The sequence below is a fragment of the Neovison vison genome, chromosome 12 (genome assembly GCF_020171115.1).
Source record: "Neovison vison isolate M4711 chromosome 12, ASM_NN_V1, whole genome shotgun sequence".
Classification (NCBI taxonomy): Eukaryota; Metazoa; Chordata; class Mammalia; order Carnivora; family Mustelidae; genus Neogale; species Neogale vison.
The window spans coordinates 127,665,084-127,685,348 of NC_058102.1; the positions used below are offsets into that span (position 1 = coordinate 127,665,084).

Genomic DNA, 20,265 nt, shown 5'->3' on the forward strand with positions numbered 1-20,265 from the left:
ATGTTCATTTGATTCGACTTGATTTCATTTATTCAGGGAACATTTCTTACACTGCTAGTGCATTAGTAAATGATGGAGATACAAAGGTAAATGAGGTCTGGTACCCGCCGTAAAGAAGCAAGTGTACTAGTGGGATGACATAAAGAAATTAACCAATGATTAAATGTGGTGTGAAAAGTACAATGATAGACTCGGGAAAAACTATGAAGGCAGAGAAAAGTCATCTGAATAAAACTGAAATAATGAGAAAGATTCTCAGAAGAGATACTTAATCCAAGTTTTGAAGTATATGAAGGATTTATGCAGAAAAGGAACAGAAGAATGACATTTCGGCAGAGGGACCAGCAAAGACAGAAGCTGAGTAGCATGAGACATCAAGATCTATTTGGGTAACTAAAGAGTGACCACATTTTATTTGGCTGGGGTAAAGATGTACATGGGTGGTGATGGATGGTGAGGTTGGGAGGTAAAAGCCCTCGTAACCTTTTATGCCAGTCAAGGGAGTTTATTAAATTTACACAGAGACATTGGGAGCCATTGAAATCATCTAGACAGGGGAATGCCATGAAAAGCTTCACATGTTTAGTAGGTCATTCTTGAGGGATTGTGGGGAACAGAGGGAAAGGAGTAAACCTGAGGCCAACAAAACTACTTAGGAGATTGTACTAGTAATCCATAAAAGAAATGCTGAGAGGCCAGAGTAGTGGCTGACAGTAGGAATAAAGAAGAGAAACCAGACATGAGAAATACTTTTTAATGAAGTGAAGCTACTTAACTAATATCTGATTGGATGTGTGATTTATGAGATAGAAAGTGACCAAGGTGGCTCCCAGGACTTCAGCTTAGTTATCTAAATGGGTGATGATTACATTTAATAGAGGTTACCAGAAGAGGACAAGTTTTGAGAGTAGGCAATGCACTTAATTTAACCTGATTGGCTTTGAAGTATCCAAATGAAGATGTCCAGTGAGCATTTTTCTCTTCAAATTTAAAATTCACTTGAGAAATACAGCAAAAGATATAAATGTAGGCCTCATCAGTGTAGAAATGACAGTTGAGAGTAAATGAGATCACAGAAAGAAGGTATAAAAAGAAAGAAGGTATAAAAATGAGAATAGCACAGAACTAAATGGAGAACACAAAGGTTTGTTTAGAAAACGGTAAAGAGAGTTAAAGAGATAGCAAGAAAACCAGTAGAGTTTGCTATCACAAAAAACAAAGAGAAAAACATTTCAAGGAGGAAGTAGTGAAAAATGTCAATGTCAATGCTATAGACAGGCTAAGCAGAAAAAAAAAAAAGAGAAAAAGAAAGAAAGAGAAAGAAAGAAAGAAAGAAAGAAGAAAAGAAAAGAAAGAAAAAGTGACCATTAATTTAGGTAATGTTTAACATTTGTCAGACAGTTCTACAATGCACAGTAGCCCAGTTCCCAGAGAGAAGTCCATGGGCAAAAAGGAAATTGAAGTCAACAGGGATAGGCTACTTTTTCAAGAAGTTCAGTGAAAAGGAAAGTAGTGATTTCTGTAGCTAATGATGTTGTTTTATTTTAGGAGCCTATTTGCATGTTATAGATGTTGAGTACTAAGAAGACATAAAGAAAGGAATTAAAAGATGACCAATAGTGTTTTCATATTGGCAAGTAGGGACAGGAGGAGAAGAAATAGGTGGGAGAGAGAAGGAAGGAATTTTATCTGAGCATCCTGCTTTCTCAGTGTAGTAGGAGACAAAGTAATATGGGGAGAGTAGGTGTGAGAGGTCAGAGTGTGGTGTCTAGGAGCTGAGAGAACCCATGAAACATTTCCAAGGGGAATGGAACAAGAGGCCTTCTATTAATGTGTAAAGAGCATGCCAAAGTGTATTTGGGGCCCACAAAGTTTGGCAACTGTTCTTAAGGTTTGCGACTTAAATACTAATTTTTTTCATGTGTGTTTCTATTGCCAGTACTTATATATCATGTAATATGCTGATCTAATTGAGGAAAGAAGGAAGGGAAGGAGGGAGGGAGGGAAGAAGGAGTGAAGGAAGGAGGGAAGAAAGGGAGAAAGGAAAAAAGACAGGAGAAGGAAGGGAGGAAGAGAGAAAGAAAGATGGAGAGAAAAGATACGCTATTTTTAAAAAGACATAGTGATTAAAGAAAGTAGTTTAATCCATTAGATGGTAAATTTAGTTTAATCTTTTTCAACAGGTAGATTTTCAATGACTTGCTATTCCGTTAAGACTAATTTTCACCTTAGTTTTATTCTGCATGCTCAAGTAATACCGTGCAAGATTTTAAATATATAGTGAATAGTAAGGACGAAGTCCTTATTTAACATCAATTCATAATATTGCTACAAATTTCTGTGACCAAATGCTATTATTTCAATTACAAAATTATATAGAATTTCAACCACAAGTGACTTTAATATATGTTAACATTAAGTTCAACAATCACTAAAGAAAAAGTACAAAAAAGTTAGAGCTAAATTTAAATGGAATTAAGAAGTATTTGCTTAGGCTTTAGAAGACAAAAGAGGAGGAACATGGATCACATAATGGATGGGCACAAAGAAGAAAAATAGGGAGAAAAAACCCAGCTTTACCAATAATTATATTAAAAGTAAAGAGAATACACACTCCAATTAAAAGCATAGATTATCAGACTGACTTTAAAAAAGCAAGAGCCTCAATACCATTATACTCCCATGACAATATCTAAAATTAAAAAGACAAAACACTAAGACTGATAAGGCTTTGGTGCACCAGAAATCTGTTACATTGCTAATCAGAGTGTGCTATAGTATAATCCCTTTGGAAAAATAACAAATTTTATAAAGCTAATCATATATCTTCCTTTTGATCCAGAAATTCCACTTCTATGTATTTATCCAAGAGAAAACATATCCACAAAAGTATTCACAAGAATATTTATAGAAACTTTATTCATCATTGCCAATAACTGAAAACAGTTCACATGTTTGTCAATAGAAAAATAAACAAATTGAGTATATTCATATAGTGGATTACTATTCAGCACAAATAAAGAACAAACCAGTGATACATGCAATGATGCAGATACATTTTTAAAACATCATGTTAGGCAAAAAGAACCAGGCACTACAGAGTACAAACAGTGTTATTCAGTTTGTGAAATTCATTACAGGCGAAATCAATCTACTGTAATAGAAATCAGTTTAGTGGGGCACCTGGGTGGCTCAGTGGGTTAAAGCCTCTGCCTTCGGCTCGGGTTATGATCCCAGGGTCCTGGGATCGAGCCCCGCGTTGCGCTCTCTGCTCCGCCTGCCTCTCTGCCTAGTTGTGATTTCTCTCTCTGTCAAATAAATAAAATCTTTTAAAAAAAAAATCAGTTTAGTGGCTGCCCATCATGGGGTGGAGTGGGATGGGGTGTGGTTAGAATTGACTGGAAAAGAGAAACAGAAAATTCAGGGGACATGGAAATTTTTTAAATGTGTTATATTGTACACATAAGATCTGTGATTTTCTAGGCTGCAAGTTTTATCTCCTTTAAAAGAAAAGAGAGAAATTTTAACGAGTTTCTCATAAACTAGATAGCGTTTTTTGAAAAAGCCCATGAATAATTCTTCCAAGCCTCTTGAAATTCTCAACTAAAGAAAGGAAAAATGCATATCCTTAGCAAACGAGCTTCTCAAATTAGTAGATGTAAAATTTAACACTTCTGATTATGTGATTCATATTTTACTTTAAATTATTCTTGGAGCCTTCCCATGTAGTTGCTAATAATGATAAAATTATCTACTGAAGATTGGGCTGTTTCTGTATACCAGGCACTTTTCTAAGGGTTTTGTATGTTAGCTCATTTCTAAGGGTTTTGTATATTAGCTCATTGAATTTTTACTGCACCGTATGAAGAAAGTACTGTCGTAATCCCATTTTATACATAAGGCAGTGGAAACCCTGGGATTTCTGTAATCTGTCTAGGGTCCCATGGTTGGTAAAGAATGCAACTGGGCTTTACCACCAATTATCTCGTGTCAGAGCATGTGCTGTGCTTCCCAATGCCACCCTGTCCTGCAGGGAGGATTGCTCCAAATGCTGCCGTCAGCAAAGTAGCTATTTGTCTGCCATTTTCCCCTGGTTAAAGATATCCAGCATCTCAGCCAGCAGAACCAACTGTCACATCAACATCACAATGAGCATGGTGGCTCCTGGACCCTCAACACTTTGAGACCAAGGTCCTTGCAACTGCAAGACCCATGGGAGTATCACATACGACTTGTGGGGCCATTTTACAAAGCTTATTTGGTGGAAAAGATTAGAAACTCACCTTCCAGACTGACCATGTTCTATCCCACATTCAACCCTTGGAACTTTGTATTTCAGAAAACTTGATATTCTAGGACCTGAGGGCAGGCAATTATGATAAACACAGTTTCTCTCTTCTCAAGCAAGTGACCTGATTCTGTCCTTGCTAGGGATGTTATCTGAGCTAAGTTTTGTTCGTATCAATGCAAAGCAGTAAACTATAAATATTCTGCAAAACTGATTCTCAGTTGTTTTAATTTTTTCTTCCTACCCTTGACAGTAGGTACTCTTTATTCGATCTGGTAACACAAATTAAAATGAAATTCCAGACCCAAATCATTTTTTTTTTCTGAGTTTCTGATTCTCTCTCTGTATGAAGCATAGCACATGCATGTCATCCTGCCCATTTACCCTCCTGGAGGACAGTATATATCAAACCACAATAAATAACAAAAGGGTCATATGGTTGTTGAGAACATGAAGGACTGAGGTTTCAATTATAAGGCATACACAGAGACCAAAATGATATCTTTGGCAACTAAATTAAGCCATGCTTTCTTAGGAAACCCAAAGGTTTTCATTAATATTGAGCATAAATTCAAATGTCAAAGAACTTGGGGTTGATTTAATAATATGGATTTAATATTCAGCACTTTTCAAAAGAAGTTGCATACGGATAATCACTGCAAGGTTGATTTAATTTTGATAGTTTACTGCACCTCAGCAGCTGGGCTTTTTTTTTTTTTTTTTTTTTTTTCAAATAATGGCTGTAGGTTCTATCTTGCATGTCCCATGGTTCAGCTCCTGCTGTGGTCTGGGGGTGAACACTTAAAGGACCTCACTGGCCTGTTTTCCTAATGGTGGGTATACGTGTGAAATAGAGCTTGATCTCTCCACTGGAAAAACTATTTATGAGAGAGATGCCCTTAGGTTCTTGCACTTCAGCTGCAACGAGAGAATGGATCCAATCTCCTTGAATAATTTTAAGAACACCTGCTAATGACCCAGCAGTGATGCCATGATTATGAAGAGTGGAAATACTAAGGGTCTATATTAGCTAAGTGGTTTGGACATACCTTTCTCTTTACCCACTTACAGGAGCAAGGTAAAGACGGTTCTTCCTCCGTGTTGAGAAAACCTGGTAGATTTGGTAGGGAAGCAGAAATTCATTATGATACCCACAGGTTTGTGTATAAATGACCTGCCAACATAGGTGACTTCATTCTGGAATGGGTGTGATTAAATGGTTTGAGGAGTCACTCTATTCTGAGCCCCCAATCTTTTTTTTTTTTTAAGATTTTATTTATTTATTTGTCAGAGAGAGAGGGAGAGAGAGCGAGCACAGGCAGACAGAGAGGCAGGCAGAGGCAGGGGGAGAAGCAGGCTCCCTGCCGAGCAAGGAGCCCTATGTGGGACTCGATCCCAGGACGCTGAGATCATGACCTGAGCCGAAGGCAGCTGCTTAACCAACTGAGCCACCCAGGCGTCCCCTGAACCCCCAATCCTAAAAGTACTGTCATCAACCTTATTTTTGGTATTCCATATTCACTGTGAATATATTCATTAAGAAAATCTACCTTTTTTTCTGTGCTTTAAAACCCTGATTCCTTAGGGTTGGACTTGGCCAAGGACTTGGCCTGAAATTAAAAGAGCAAACTATTTCTGTGAAACTGTAGTTTAACATTTGGCTGGGCAATTTAGGTGCTAAGATCCCTTTTCTTTGTGTTATTTTATAGAAGTAGAAACACAACTTATTTTTCAAAAATAAATTTTAAATATATTTTTAGGTGGAGAAGTCAACTATTCAAGGACAGCTTTATATATAGAAAGCTAATGTTAAGAAAAGTTTTAAAGTTAGGTCTTAATAAAGATCTTGGTTGCTGAAAATATTAAATGCGTGTGTAGACTATAAAAAGTAGTACATACACAGGGCACCTATGTGGCTCTCTGGGTTAGGCATCTGACTCTTGATTTTGGCTCAGGTTTGCGAGATCAAACCCCACATCGGGCTCTGTGCTCAGTGGGGAGTCTGCTTGAGATTCTCTCTCCCCCTCCTCTTTTCCCCTCTCTCTCCCTCCTTCTTTCTCTCTCTCTCTCAAATCTTAAAAAAAAATAGTACATACTATACACATAAGAAGTGCAAAATGATAATGGATTGTTCCAAAGATCTACTTTGGGTCTTATGCCTGCTGTATGCACTGTCAATCCCTCTTTTTCGACGCTCACACATGTGCCTACTCTGAAGCACCAATCACATGATGAAGCTAGAAGCGGCTGGGTGGTGACTGCTATCCCAAATCCCTCATTTTGATGGAATCAAGCATTTTTTTAAATCTGATTTCACAGAAATCTTATTTAGCTTCATTTTTCTAAGATAAAAGGTAACGGATTATTGTCAAAAAGGATTGTCATCCCCTAAGCGCTCTTAGCCCAGAATGTTCTCTTATGTTTCCCTGAACGGAATTTCACAGCTGCCCTCTTGTAGCCCAGGCTGCAAGAGAGAAGCTGGGCCAGCTGTCCCTGCCAGATATTGTTCCCACCACACATAATGCACTTAGCAGGGCTTTGTGCACCTATTTTCATATCTTTTCACAGTACTTACCCTAATCTTTCCTATGGAGATTTCAGAATGTGATATGAATGTATTGTCACAGTGACATGTATTGTGGATTAGGTATAGCTTGTATAATAGTTCCTAGGGACCCTTAAAAACGGAATATTGACAGATTGGCAAGCATCAAAAAAACAGAAACACCAGAAGCAACTCAGAATGAAGTCAAGGTCATGATCACGAATGTAGAAATTTAAAAGTGCTAAGGGGAAAAATAGATGAGCGACAAGATGAGATCAGTTACAAGGGAAACTTCCAAAGGAAAGTCAATTTAACTAAAAATGTTATTATCGCTTGATTTTCTTCCATTACATGCTTTAGGTTATAAATGGATTAGATAATATTCCACAGGGAAAGTCGTGTGTCTGTGTGTATTTTTAATCTGAGAATGGAAGACTAACACTGTAAGTACTCATGGTTTAACTTCATTCTGAAGCTTTAAAAAGGAACATTTTGACATCATGTGTATAAGATTTATGAATTTTGTACAGATTAGTGCAAGACTTTGTCCAACCCATGAGCCTCTTGGGCCCCCAAAGGATATTAATACATTGTGGAATTTATGGGCTGTAGTGTTTCATTTTAAAGCCAAGAGAAGAGTTAGTTCTAAAGTGAATAAAATTTCAGATGAGGCATATTTCTATTTTAGTTTTACTTTATCTCTGGACTTTAATTACTGGCAAGATTTAATAGTGGGTACAGATCACTTTAGCAATGTATTAAAATCTTTTTAACATATTGAAGAACTATACTTCTAAACACCAAATATCAGTATCACCTGATTTTCTGATATAAATCCTGATAAGAATACTGGTCTTAGAGCAAGGAGACGTAGAGGTTTAAAATTGAACATGATACTTTGAGGAAACAACCTGTCAAATTGTTCCTCCTCTTTCCTCTTATCTTCTGTGTTCTTATTTCTTTCATTTTTCCTCTTATCAATAGGTCATAAACTTTCTTGGAGTGCAGCAAATGAAACACATTTACCTGAGGTCTAGAGTATTTTTTAATACATATTTAAAATAACTTTTAAAGGTCTGTTGTCTTTACTATCATGGTAGCTAAAACTTACCCCAAAATAGCAGATTGCTTAGATATATTTGAAAATTCTCCTAGCCTTTTCTATGTCTAAATATTGATTTGCATTTTATAAAGTATTAAAAAGCTGGGAACTTGTGGGTCATTCCGTGGATCAGAGGAGAGTATATTCTCATTGATACTATTGATTTTCTGTGTTTCATTTATGTTTTAAAATGTATCTTCAACAGAGCAGCCAATAAAATGGCCTTGATTTGATAGGCTTTTCTCATATCTACTTACCTCCTTTTGGGGGCTTTGAGGCTCCGTTTTAAGGTATCTTACTATCATTCATCATTAGTTCCTCTCATTTGAATGCACGATATAAGGTTAAAAAAAAAAAAAGCTAAAGATTTGAATTGTCCTGTGCACAATACTATATGTGCTTGAGGATAGTCGTTAGACTTTTGTTCACTTTTGGACATGAATGAGAGAGTATAAGATACTTCTCAGACTAGAGTAAGATTCTGAGTCTTCGGACTAGTCTTCATCTTTTGGAACTCCTCATGGACTCTCACGAGCTTAAGTTTGTGCCAGAAATAGGCTTAAGTTTTTCTGGCCCAGTTCTGTATGCCCATCTCTAAGAACAATCATTTGAACCACAAGAATGAATGACTGTTTCCAAAATTGACGTTTTTGTTCACGGTCTTTTCTGAAGGATTGAAATCAGTTTGAGCTGTCCACCCTCGAGGTGAATGAACTTAATTTCAATGATGAAAAACACTAGCACTTGTTTACACTTTTTAAATTCTGATTTTGTGTTTGAGGTGGTCATCATTTTTAACACGGGTGATCTCCCAAATTCTGTTTGCAGGTAGCCGTGAGTGTGCAAATCCTGTACCATTTAATGGGGCAGCAATACCAACCTGCAAACAAATAGTGAAAGAATTTAAAATTAAAGCACATGAATAGAGCAATCCCTTCATTTCCAGATTCAACAACCTTTTATATGCCATCATAATACTTGTTAGTAGAGAAGGCAGCTAGAGTAGAGATGCAGAAAACTTGCTTAAGTAATATGAAAATGGAAAAATAGGCTCTCCAGAAATATTTGTGTAATTTTGGCCACTCCATCCAGATGACCATTCGAAGCATTTGGAAATAGCACTCGCTTGGGACACAAGGATCCCTCTGTAATATTTTGGAATTGAATTTGTTGTATTTCTCCTTAAATGGTCTGCCCTTATTACAACACAGAGTAAAGGCGTATGCACAGTCGTAGGTTCCTCAATATTTATTTTGTCTCCTGGTTAGCACTATTCTGAATCTATAGAGATTGTTTATTTTGTTAAAATCATCATCCAGAAATGTCATTAAATACTTATTTGACGAGCAACAAACTAGACTCTGTACAGACTTCATTAGACATGAAATGGTGTCTTCACATCCACACCCACACTGCAAAGTAGTGTTTTAGAAAGGAGATAGTATAACTAAGCCACTATTGAAAATATAAATAAGTAATAAGTGAGAAAGTAAACATTTATGCCTAAATGAAGGCAGTGAGTGAGGTTTCCAAGGTATAAATCCAGTTATGATTTTATGTTCTAAAGACTGGCAATTTACATCCTACAAGTCGGGGATAATTTTACTGACCGGTGCTCTTACTGAATAAAACATGTTTCTGGCTCTCTTGCTTCTCCCTGGGAAGGACTGCTTTTTGCCTGCTGCTTCCTCAACAGGTTCTGGTTCACTTGGGAAGTGGCAGCCTGAGGCTAACTCAAAAGTGTCTTGTTCTTTTCCTCCCAATTTGCATGCGCACGTACACACACACACACACACACACACACACAGAGCCTCAGTGAGGCTGAAACTTGACATGCTGCCTATAAAAGACTACTCATCCCAGGGACAGAACCAGATGCTGTTTAGATGGATGGATCTGGGAGTGGGAGGGATGGATAGATGAATGGAATTACACATAGGATTTGAAGAAAAATTCAAGGCTTCCCCTCTTGACCCAAGTAGATTATTTTCTGCCACTTTTTCTCCAAAGCAACATTTTAAAGTAATCCCATTTTCCCATGACAGTAATGTATCACACTCTTAAAAATAAGAAAAAAAAAAAAAGCCAAGTGCACAAAGTAAATGATACAAGCATACTTAGGAATAAAGCCAAACTTTAAAAGTAACAAATCTTAAGGGCAAAAACATAGTTTATGTGCTGTCATGAATTGGACACCATCATTTGCCTCAAACTGCCTCATAGTAGAAGTAATAATATTAATGCAATGGCTACATTAATTAAGTGCTTACTCTCCTGAGTATTTTATATGTGTTCAATGGTGATTCTCACAGCACTTCTCTGGGAGAGTTACTGTTACTGACAACATTGCGGAGAAAAGGTAACTGAAGAGCAGATAAAGTAATCTGCTGTAAACTTTATTTGATTTTTATTGGAGAAGTGGCCATTCCAAGAGCTGTAACCCATTTTCAACAGCTTTTTTTTTTCTTTTTTTCTTCCTCCTCTCTCCCTCCTTCCCTTCTTACAAACATGGATTTTCAGTGCATATGAAGGTAGACATAGTCTCACAGAAGTGACAGATCAGACACAGCCCCTACCCTCTTGAAGGCACAATGTTAATCCTTTAACCACAATTAAGTTAATTTTTCTTCATTTGAAATTACCAAAGATGTTTCAGAATTCTTTGCCAGAATTGATAATATGAACTAAGGAGAAATAGCAGTAAATACAGTTTACTATCAGCTGTGGGGTTAGTGATCAGAGGCTCAGGGTCCAGACTCTGAGGCTAGACTGCTAGTGTGTGAGTCCCCATTTTGTTTTTTCAAAAATCCAATTTCATTAATTTTCTCTATTATTTTTTTATTCTTTATTTTGCTTCTCTCTGCTCTCATCTTGATTATTTTCTTCCTTCTGCTAATTTCAGGTTTAATTTGTTCTTTTCCAGGTGCCTCATTAGCGCAGTAGGTAGCGCGTCAGTCTCATGATTTGTTCTTTTCCTTCTAGTTTCTTAACTTGTAAAGTTAGGTTGTTGATTCAAGATCTTTCTTGTTTTTAACATGAATATTAATGGCTATAAATTCCCTCCTTAGCCCTGCTTTTGTGGTAGCCCCTATGTTTTGGTTTTTGTGTTTTTGTTTTCATTCATATTTAATTTTCCCTTCTGATTTCATGACAATACATTGGTTGGTCAAGTGTGTTGCTTAATTTCCACAAATTTGTGAATTTCCAGTTTTATTTCTGTTACTGATTTGTTAATCCATCCCACTGTGGATGGAGAAACTTATTTGTATGATATCTAAAAGGTCTTACATGCGCACTTGAGAAGAATGTGTACATTGTCATTGGGTAGAGTGTTCTGTATATGTCTATTGGAGCTGGTTGGTTTTTTGTGATAAGTCCTCTTTCTTTACTTATCTTCTGTCTAGTTCTTTCCAATATTGAAAGTGGATATTGAAATTTCCCACTATTATTATAGAAATGTCTGTTTCTCCCTTTGATTCATCAGTTTTTGCTTTATATTTTTGGTGGTTTGTCATTAGCTAGATAAATGTTTGTAATTATTATATCTTCTTATCGTATTGAAACTTTTTGTTAATACATGATGTCCTTTGTCTCATAACTTTTTGAATTGAAAATCTACTAGTCTGACATTAGTACAGTTATCTCTGCTGACATTTAGTTACTATTTATATGGAATATCATTTTTCTTGCTTGCACTTTCAACCCATTTGTGTCTTTGGATCTGAAGTTAGTATTGTATAGACAGCATATAGTTGGATCATGTGTTTTTATTCTTTCTGACAATCTGTGTTTTTTGATTGGAGTCTTTAATCCATTAGAATGTAAAACAGTTACTGATAAGGAGGGGCCTATTTCCATCATTTTTGCTACTTGTTTCTATGTGCCTCCAGCATTACTGTCTTCTTTTGTGTTTAGTTGATTTTTTTTTTTTTGGTAGGGAATGATTAAACTCATTGGCTCTTTTGTTCTCTCTATGATAAATAAAGTAAACAGGGATGCCTATGTGGCTCGGTTAGTAAAACGTTCAACTCTTGATTTTGGCTCAGATCAGATCTCACAGGGTAGTGAGATCAAGCCCCCCATCAGGCTCCACGCTCGGTATGAAGTCTGCCTGAGATTCTCTCTCTCCCTCTTACCAGCACTCCACTCTCTTCTTCTCTCTTACATAAATAAGTGAATGAATATTCCTTGCCTGTTGTCTGTATTATTGCTATTTTCTTTTTATTAAACTTTTTAAAATTAACATATAATGTATTATTTGGACCAGGTCTGTGAATCATCAGTCTTACACATTTCACAGCACACACCATAGCACATACCCTGCCCAGTGTCCATAACCCAACTACCCCATCCCTACCCCCCTTGCCCTCAGTTTGTTTTCTGAGATTAAGAGTCTCTTGTGTTTTGTCTCCCTCCTGGTCCCAACCTGTTTCATTCCTTCCCTCCCTACCCCCATGACCCCACACCCTGCCTCTCAATTTACCCATATCAGAGAGATCATATGATAATTGTCTTTCTCTGATGGACTTATTTTGCTCAGCATAATACCCTCTAGTTCCATCCATGTCATTGCTAATGGCAAGGTTTTAGAATTTTTGATGGCTGCATAGTATTCCTGTGTGTGTGTGTGTGTGTGTGTGTGTGTGTGTGTGTAATGGCTAATGGCAAGGTTTTAGAATTTTTGATGGCTGCATAGTATTCCTGTGTGTGTGTGTGTGTGTGTGTATGTTTGTGTGTATACACACCACATCCTCTTTATCTATTCATCTGTTGATTGACATCTAGGCTCTTTCCATAGTTTGGCTATTGTGGACATTGCTGCTATAAACATTCAGGTGAATGTGCCCCTTCAGATGACTACATTTGTATCTTTAGGGTAAATATCCAGTAGTGTGATTGCTGAGTCATAGGGTACCTCTATTTTCAATGTTTTGAGGAATCTCCATACTGTTTTCCACAGTGGCTGCACCAGCTTGCATTCACACCAAAAGTATGGGAGAGTTCCGCTTTCTCTGTATCCTCGCCAACATCTGTCATTTCCTGACTTGTTAATTTTAACCATTCTGACTGCTGTGAGGTGGTATTTCATTGTCGTTTTGGTTTGTATTTCTCTGATACTGAGTGATGTTGATGTGTGTCTTTTTCGTGTGTCTGTTGGCCATCTGGATGTCTTCTTTGCAGAAATATCTGTTCATGTCTTCTTCCCATTTCTTGATTCAATTATTTGTTCTTTGGGTATTGAGTTTGATAAGTTCTTTATAGATTTTGGATACTGCTTCTTATCTGATATGTCGTTTGCAAATATCTTCTCCCATTCTGTCAGTTTTCTTTTTGGTTTTGTTGACTGTTCCCTTTACTGTGCAAAAGCTTTTAATCTTGCTGAAGTCCCAATAGTTCATTTTTGCCCTTGCTTCCCTTGCTTTTGGCAATGTTTCTTGGAAGGAGGTGTTGCGGCTGAGGTTGAAGAGGTTGCTGCCAGTGTTCTCCTTAAGGATTTTGATGGATTCCTGTCTCACATTGAGGTCTTTCATCCATTTTGAGTCTATTTTTGTATGTGGTATAAGGAAATGATCTAGTTTCATTCTTCTGCATGTGACTGTTCCATTATCCCAACACCATTTGTTGAAGAGGCTGCCTTTTTTCTGTTGGACATTCTTTCCTGCTTTGTTGAAGATTAGTTGATCATAGAGTTGAGAGTCCATTTCTGGGCTCTCCATTTTGTTCCATTGATCTATGTGTGTTTTTGTGCTACTACCATACAGCCTTGATTAATTATAGCTTTGTAATAGAGCTTGAAGTCTGGAATTATGATGCCGTCAACTTTGGCTTTTTTTTTTTTTCAACATTCCTCTGGCTTTCTGGGGTCTTTTCTGGTTTTATATAAATTTTAGGATTATTTGTTCCATTTCTTTGAAAACCATTGATGGTATTTTGATAGAGATTGCATTAAATGTGTAAATGTCATTAGTTAGCATAGACACTTTCACAATGTTTGTTCTTCCAATCCATGAGCATGAAACATTTTCCCATTTCTTTGTGTCTTCCTCAATTTCTTTCATGAGTACTTTATGGTTTTCAAGTACAGATTCTTTGCCTCTTTGGTTGGGTTTATTCCTAGGTATCTTATGGTTTTGGGTGCAATTGTAAATGGGATCAACTCCTTAATTTTTCTTTTCTGTCTTGCTGTTGGTGTATAGAAATGCAGCTGATTTCTGTGCATTGATTTTATATTCTGACACTTTACTGAATTCCTGTATGAATTTTAGCACTTTTGAAGTGGTCTTTTGGGTTTTCCACATAAAGTATCATATCATCTGCAAAGAGGGAGAGTTTGACTTATTTGTGGATTCAGATGCATTTTATTTCTTTTGTTGTCTGATTGCTGAGGCTAGGATTTCTAGTATTATGTCAAATAGCAGTGGTGATAGTGGACATCCCTGCTGTGTTCCTGACCTTAGGGGAAAAGCTCTCAGTTTTTCCCCACTGAGAATGATATTCACTGTGGGTTTTTCATAGATGGTTTTGATGATACAGAGGTAGGTACCCTCTATGCCTACACTATGAAGAGTTTTGATCAGGAAAGGATGCTGTACTTTGTCAAATGCTTTTTCAACATCTATTAAGAGTATCGTATAGTTCTTGTTTTTTCTTTTATTAATGTATTATGTCACATTGATTGATTTGTGAGTGTTGAACAAACCTTGCATCCCAGGAATAAATCCTACATTTTCGTGGTGAAAAGTCCTTTTAATGTACTGTTGGATCCTATTAGCTAGTATTTCGGTGAGAATTTTTGCAACCATGTTCATCAGGGATGTTGATCTGTAATTCTCCTTTTTGATGGGGTCTTTGTCAGGTTTGGGGATCATGGTAATTCTGGCCTCATAAAATGAGTTTGGAAGTTTTCCTTCCATTTCTATTTTTTGGAACAGTTTCAGGAGAATAGGTATTAATTCTTCTTTAAATGTTTGGTAGAATTCCACTGGGAAGCCCTGGGCCCCGGGCTTTTGTTTGTTGGAAGACTTTTGATAACTGCTTCAATCTCCTTACTGGTTGTGGGTCTGTTCAGGTTTTTTAGTTCTTCCTGGTTCAGCTCTGGTATTTTATATGTCTCTAGGAATGCATCCATTTCTTCCAGATTTTCAAATTTGCTGGCATATAGTTGCTCATAATATGCTCTTATAATTGTTTGTATTTCTTTGGTGTTGTTTGTAATCTCTCCTCTTTAGTTCATGATTTTATTTATTTGGGTCCTTTCTCTTTTCTTTTTGATAAGTCTGGCCAGAGGCTTATCAATCTTATAAATTCTTTCAAAGAACCAGCTCCTAGTTTTGTTTATTTTTTCTGCTATTCTTTTGCAGAAAAAATTCTTTTTCTATTCTTTTTCTATTTCATTGATTTCTGCTCTGATCTTTATGATTTCTCTTCTCCTGCTGGGTTTAGGCTTTCTTTGCTGTTCTTTCTCCAGCTCCTTTAGGTATAGGGTTAGGCTTGTACTTGAGACCTTTCTTGTTTCTTGAGCAAGGATTGTATTGCTATATACTTTCCTCTCAGGACTGCCTTTGCTGTGTCCCAAAGATTTTGAACAATTGTGTTTCATTTTCATTTGTTTCCATAAATCTTTTTTTTTTAAAGATTTTATTTATTTATTTAATAGAGATGACAAGCAGGCAGAGAGGCAGGTAGAGAGAGAGGAGGAAGCAGGCTCCCTGCTGAGCAGAGAGCCCGATGCGGGGCTCGATCCCAGGACCCTGAGATCATGACCTGAGCCGAAGACAGCGGCTCAACCCACTGAGCCACCCAGGCGCCCCAGTTTCCATAAATCTTTTTAATTCTTCTTTAATTTCCTGGTGAGCCATTTATTCTTTAGTAGGATGCTCTTTAGCCTCCATGTATTTGAGCTCTTTCCAGCTTTCCTCTTGTGACTGAATTCTAGCTTCAGATCATTGTGGTCTGAAAATATGCAGGGTACGATCCCCAATCTTTTGGTACCAGTTGAGACCTGATTTGTGACCCAGGTTGAGAATGTTCTGTGTGCACTAGAGAAGAATGTGTATTCTGTTGTTAGGGGATAGAATGTTCTAAATGGATCTGTGATGTCCATCTGATCCAGCATGTCATTTAAAGCCTTATTTCCTTATTGATTAGCTAAGATGTTCTGTCCATTTCAGTAAGGGGAGTGTTAAAATCCCCTACTATTATTGTATTCCATGCTTTTTTTGAGCCCAGCTAGTGCCTTGATAATTGTCATTCTGAACCCTAGTTCTGACATGTTACTAATGTCCCTATTGATTAGATCCCTAGCCATTGGTACTGCTTCTTAATTCTTTTTTTTTTCTTTCTTCCTTTCTTTTTTTTTTTTTTTGGTGGTGGTGCTTTTTCTATCTTGTCAATTTATCTAGATAAAAATAGATAAATGAGAGAACAAATGCTAAAAGGGTAGCAATGACCCCAGAAAAATAAACACTAATCAAATCAGAAGAGACCCAAATCCTGGGGGAGAAGTAAAGGGGGGGAAAAGAAAAATATATATATTAATATTTTTGTGTGTGTGTGTGTGTATGTATATATATCTGGTGAATAGAACAGAGCCACACACTTGATTTTGCGTGTGTTTTGGTCTGTTAGAGGAAACTACCTCCCAAATTCTAAAGAATGAAAAACTTATATATATACAAAAATAAGGGTAAACATGATGAAGGGATGGAATATGACTATAAAGATGAAAATTATAGAAGATTCTAAAAATTAATTGAAAAGATAAGAAGTTGGTTGAAAAAAGAAAAAAAAAGAGGAAAGAATGTGATCAGACTGGAGACTAGACTAAAGCTATGCGCTAGATTTAGGGTATATTTTGATCTTTTAGAAGAAATTGTATTCCAAATTTTTAAAGGAAAAAAAACCCTCTATGTATACAAAAAAATAAGGTTAAATACAGGGATAAAATACAGGGATAAAATGTGACTATAACTATAAAAATTTTAAAAGATTTTTAAAAAGGTATTGATAAGATAAAATAGTTTAAAAATCATTAAAGTAGGAAAGAGGAAAAATGTTTAAAAATAGAAGAAGAAAAAAATAAAATTCAAAAAAATTTACTTTTGAAAGACTAAAGGATCACGGGCGAAAAAGCCATGAATTCTATGTGTTGCTTTCCTCTAGCTCTGGAGTTCCATAGTTCTCATTGATCCATGAACTTGGTCTTGGCTGGATATTCTTGCTGATCTTCTGGGGGAAGGGCCTGTTGCAGTGATTCTCACATGTCTTTGCCTGAAGCGGAATTGCTCCACCCTTGTCAGGGACCAGGCTAAGTAATCTGTGCAGGTTCACTCTCGGGAGCTTTTGTTTCCTGAATACTTTCCATACTACTTTGGAGGAGGAGAATGAAAATGGCGGCCTCCCAATCTCCAGCCCCGTAGGAGCCCAGTGCTCAGGGCACCATTCCTCAGTGCGCCCTCAGAGAAAAGCAGTCAGTCCCTCCCATCTCCCTGGTCTCTGGCTATGCTCTGAGCTCACCAGGCCTGTGACCAAGCATTTCTATCTCTGTTGCATGGCCCTGTTTGGAGTTTCCAAACCGAGCAGATTGCTGCAATGCACTCCTGTGCCATTCCTCCCGGAGGAGGAAAGTGGGGGTGGGGGGAGTCTGTCCGGATCTGCCACTTGTGGGGTCCCTGCTGGAAAAGCAGTGGTACGACAGTGCCTCGGATCACAGTTTAAGGTAACCTCGAGCTGAGAGCCCCCTGCTCTGCTCCGTCTCTGCAGCCAGCTTCCCTGCTCTGATACATGGCAACTCTGCCACATTCAGGCACCCTGGTCTTTCTGTGTTCCAGCAGGAGGAGACCACACTGTCCCTGGGAGGGCTCTACCACCCACTAAACCTTGGGAACAACTTCCCTTGGTGGAGCTGACTTCTAAAAGTTCCAGTTTTGTGCTCCAGTGCTCTCTTACTTGCTGGGAGCTGGCCCCTCCCTCCGCAGTCTCTCTTCCCACTTATCGTCTCGGATTAACTTTTCCACTTGTCCTACCTTCCAGAAAGTGGTTGCTTTTCTGATCCTAGAATTGCTGCTTTTTTTTTTTCCCTGTCTCCTATTGAGTTGGTAGATGTTCAAAATGGTTTGATAACTATTGAGCTGAACTCCTGGGACCTGATGATATTTCGGTCTCCTACTCCGCCACCATCTTGCTCCTTCCTCACTCTTTTCTTTTTTGTTATCTTAGGGATTCTCTCTGACTTTGATTTTCAAAACTTTGGTCATAATGAATCTCAGTGTGGGTCTTTTTGAGTTCATTTTACTGGAGTTCCTTGAGATTCATGGATGTTTATATTCATGTCTTTTATCAACTCTGGGAAGTTTGGAGCCATTATTTCTTAAAATATTCTCTCTGTCCCTCCTTTCTGGACTCCTGCAGTGTGCATGTTGATCTACATGATGGCCCCTCAGCTCTTTTTCTTTCTGTCCCTCAATGTCAGTGATTTCCACTGTCCTGTCTTCCAAATCCACTGGTTCTTTGTTCTGCCTTCTCAATTCTGCCTTTGAATCACTCTGGTGAATTTTTCATTTCAGTTACTGTATATGTTCAGCTCCAGAATTTCTTTCTGCTTCTTTCACTTTTCTATCTCTGTGTTAATATTTCATTTTGTTCACACATTGTTTTCTTGACTCTGTCCCCATCTTCTTTTGGTTTTTTGAGCATCTTCAAGACAATTATTTTAAACTCTATTATACTGCTGTCAGTTCTTTTTCAGGAATGGTTTCTGTTGATTTCTTTTTTCCTTTCAATGAACCATACTTTCTTGTTTCTTTGCATGTTTTGTGAATTTTTGCTAGAAACTGAACATTTGAATCTAATAATGTGGTAACTCTGGAAATCAGATTCTCCCCCTCCCCTTCCCCATAGCTTGCTGCTTTTTGACATTGTTTTTGTTTATTGTTGATTGTCTTATATGTTGTTATTGTTGTTGCAGACTATCTCTAGCTGAGGATCAGCCTGAGGTGTAATCTTAATGTCTTTTCAGGTCTTTTCTGAGCCATTTCCTAGGCATGTGCCCTCACTGTCTAATTTTCCCCCATACATGCAGTTGTTTTTGAATGTCCTAGTCTTTACTGTCTAGCTCCCAAAAGTGGAAAAAGAGAAAAATGAAGTGGAAGAGGGTGAAAAGAGCCCTGACTCTCTAAATCTCTTGGAAATTACTTCAGCCAGAGGGGGAAGGGTTTGCAACAATTTAGGAAGGTACAAGAAACCAATGGCTACATCTTTGTGCCTCTGTGATGAGAAGCACCATCAGTGGTCAGAACACAGACCCCTGATATCTGGAGGACAGGGTGCTTTTTGCCTGCCCTGGTTCCTGTCTGCTACTTCAGGAACACATGTGCAGCTGCCTGCCACATGACTGAGGGGTGGAGGATGGGTAGCCACTACTATACTAAGAGCTGAAATTGAAATTAACCATAATTTGCAGTCCAAGCCTTTCTCCTGAAAGTTGCAAGGCTTTGATAAGAGTCCAGAGTACCAAGATAGTTGTCAGACACATTCTGCCAGTAGACTTACTGTCTGCAAAGGGAGACAGATCCCTGATATTTATACTCTTCCTTCTTCCCAAAATCCTCTCTGTGAGTGAATTTTTATATAATGAATTACTGTTTAAATTGTATTTTCTTTCAACAATGAATTTTAGTTATGTAAGGGAAAGTTTGAAGAACAGGAAGTCATGTTTCTTTGCTTTATCTGGAATTCTGTTACTTCACATTGACCACACATTCTGAGAGGGCGTCACGTTTGCTTTTTATTAGCAAAAAATCTAAAATAAGAGAAATAAATCAGTGCTTATTAAATGAGGTTCAGTAGACAAAAATAATGTTTACAACAAAGATGCAGATTAATAATGAAAAGATTAGGAATCTAGGGGCACCTGGGTGGCTCAGTGGGTTAAAGCCTCTGCCTTCAGCTCTGGTCATGATCCCAGGATGCTGGGATCAAGCCCCGCATCAGGCTCTCTGCTCAGCAGGGAGCAGGGACCTGCTTCCTCCTCTCTCTATGCCTGCCTCTCTGCCTACTTGTGATCTCTGTCTGTCAAATAAATAATAAATTTTAAAATCTTAAAAAAAAAAAAGATTAGGAATCTACTGCTGTAGAACTTTTTTGAATATTAAGCAATTTTTCTAATGGTTCAAAATAATCAGTCATAGTATGCACATAAACAGTTACCTGCTACATATAATTTAAGATCAAATACCTGAGTAGTCATCAAAGATTGCAGAATTTAAGAACAAGAGAAGAATTTAGAGATTAGCTTTATTTGGTTGACTGACTTTGGGTTGGCAATTATTA

General features: G+C 37.6%; 1 protein-coding gene across 1 annotated transcript in view; it reads left to right on the top strand.

Annotated features, from left to right (window-relative positions):
- PLXDC2 (plexin domain containing 2) overlaps positions 1–20,265 on the top strand; it is a 472,118-nt gene that overhangs the window by 402,535 nt on the left and 49,318 nt on the right. The window lies entirely within an intron of this gene.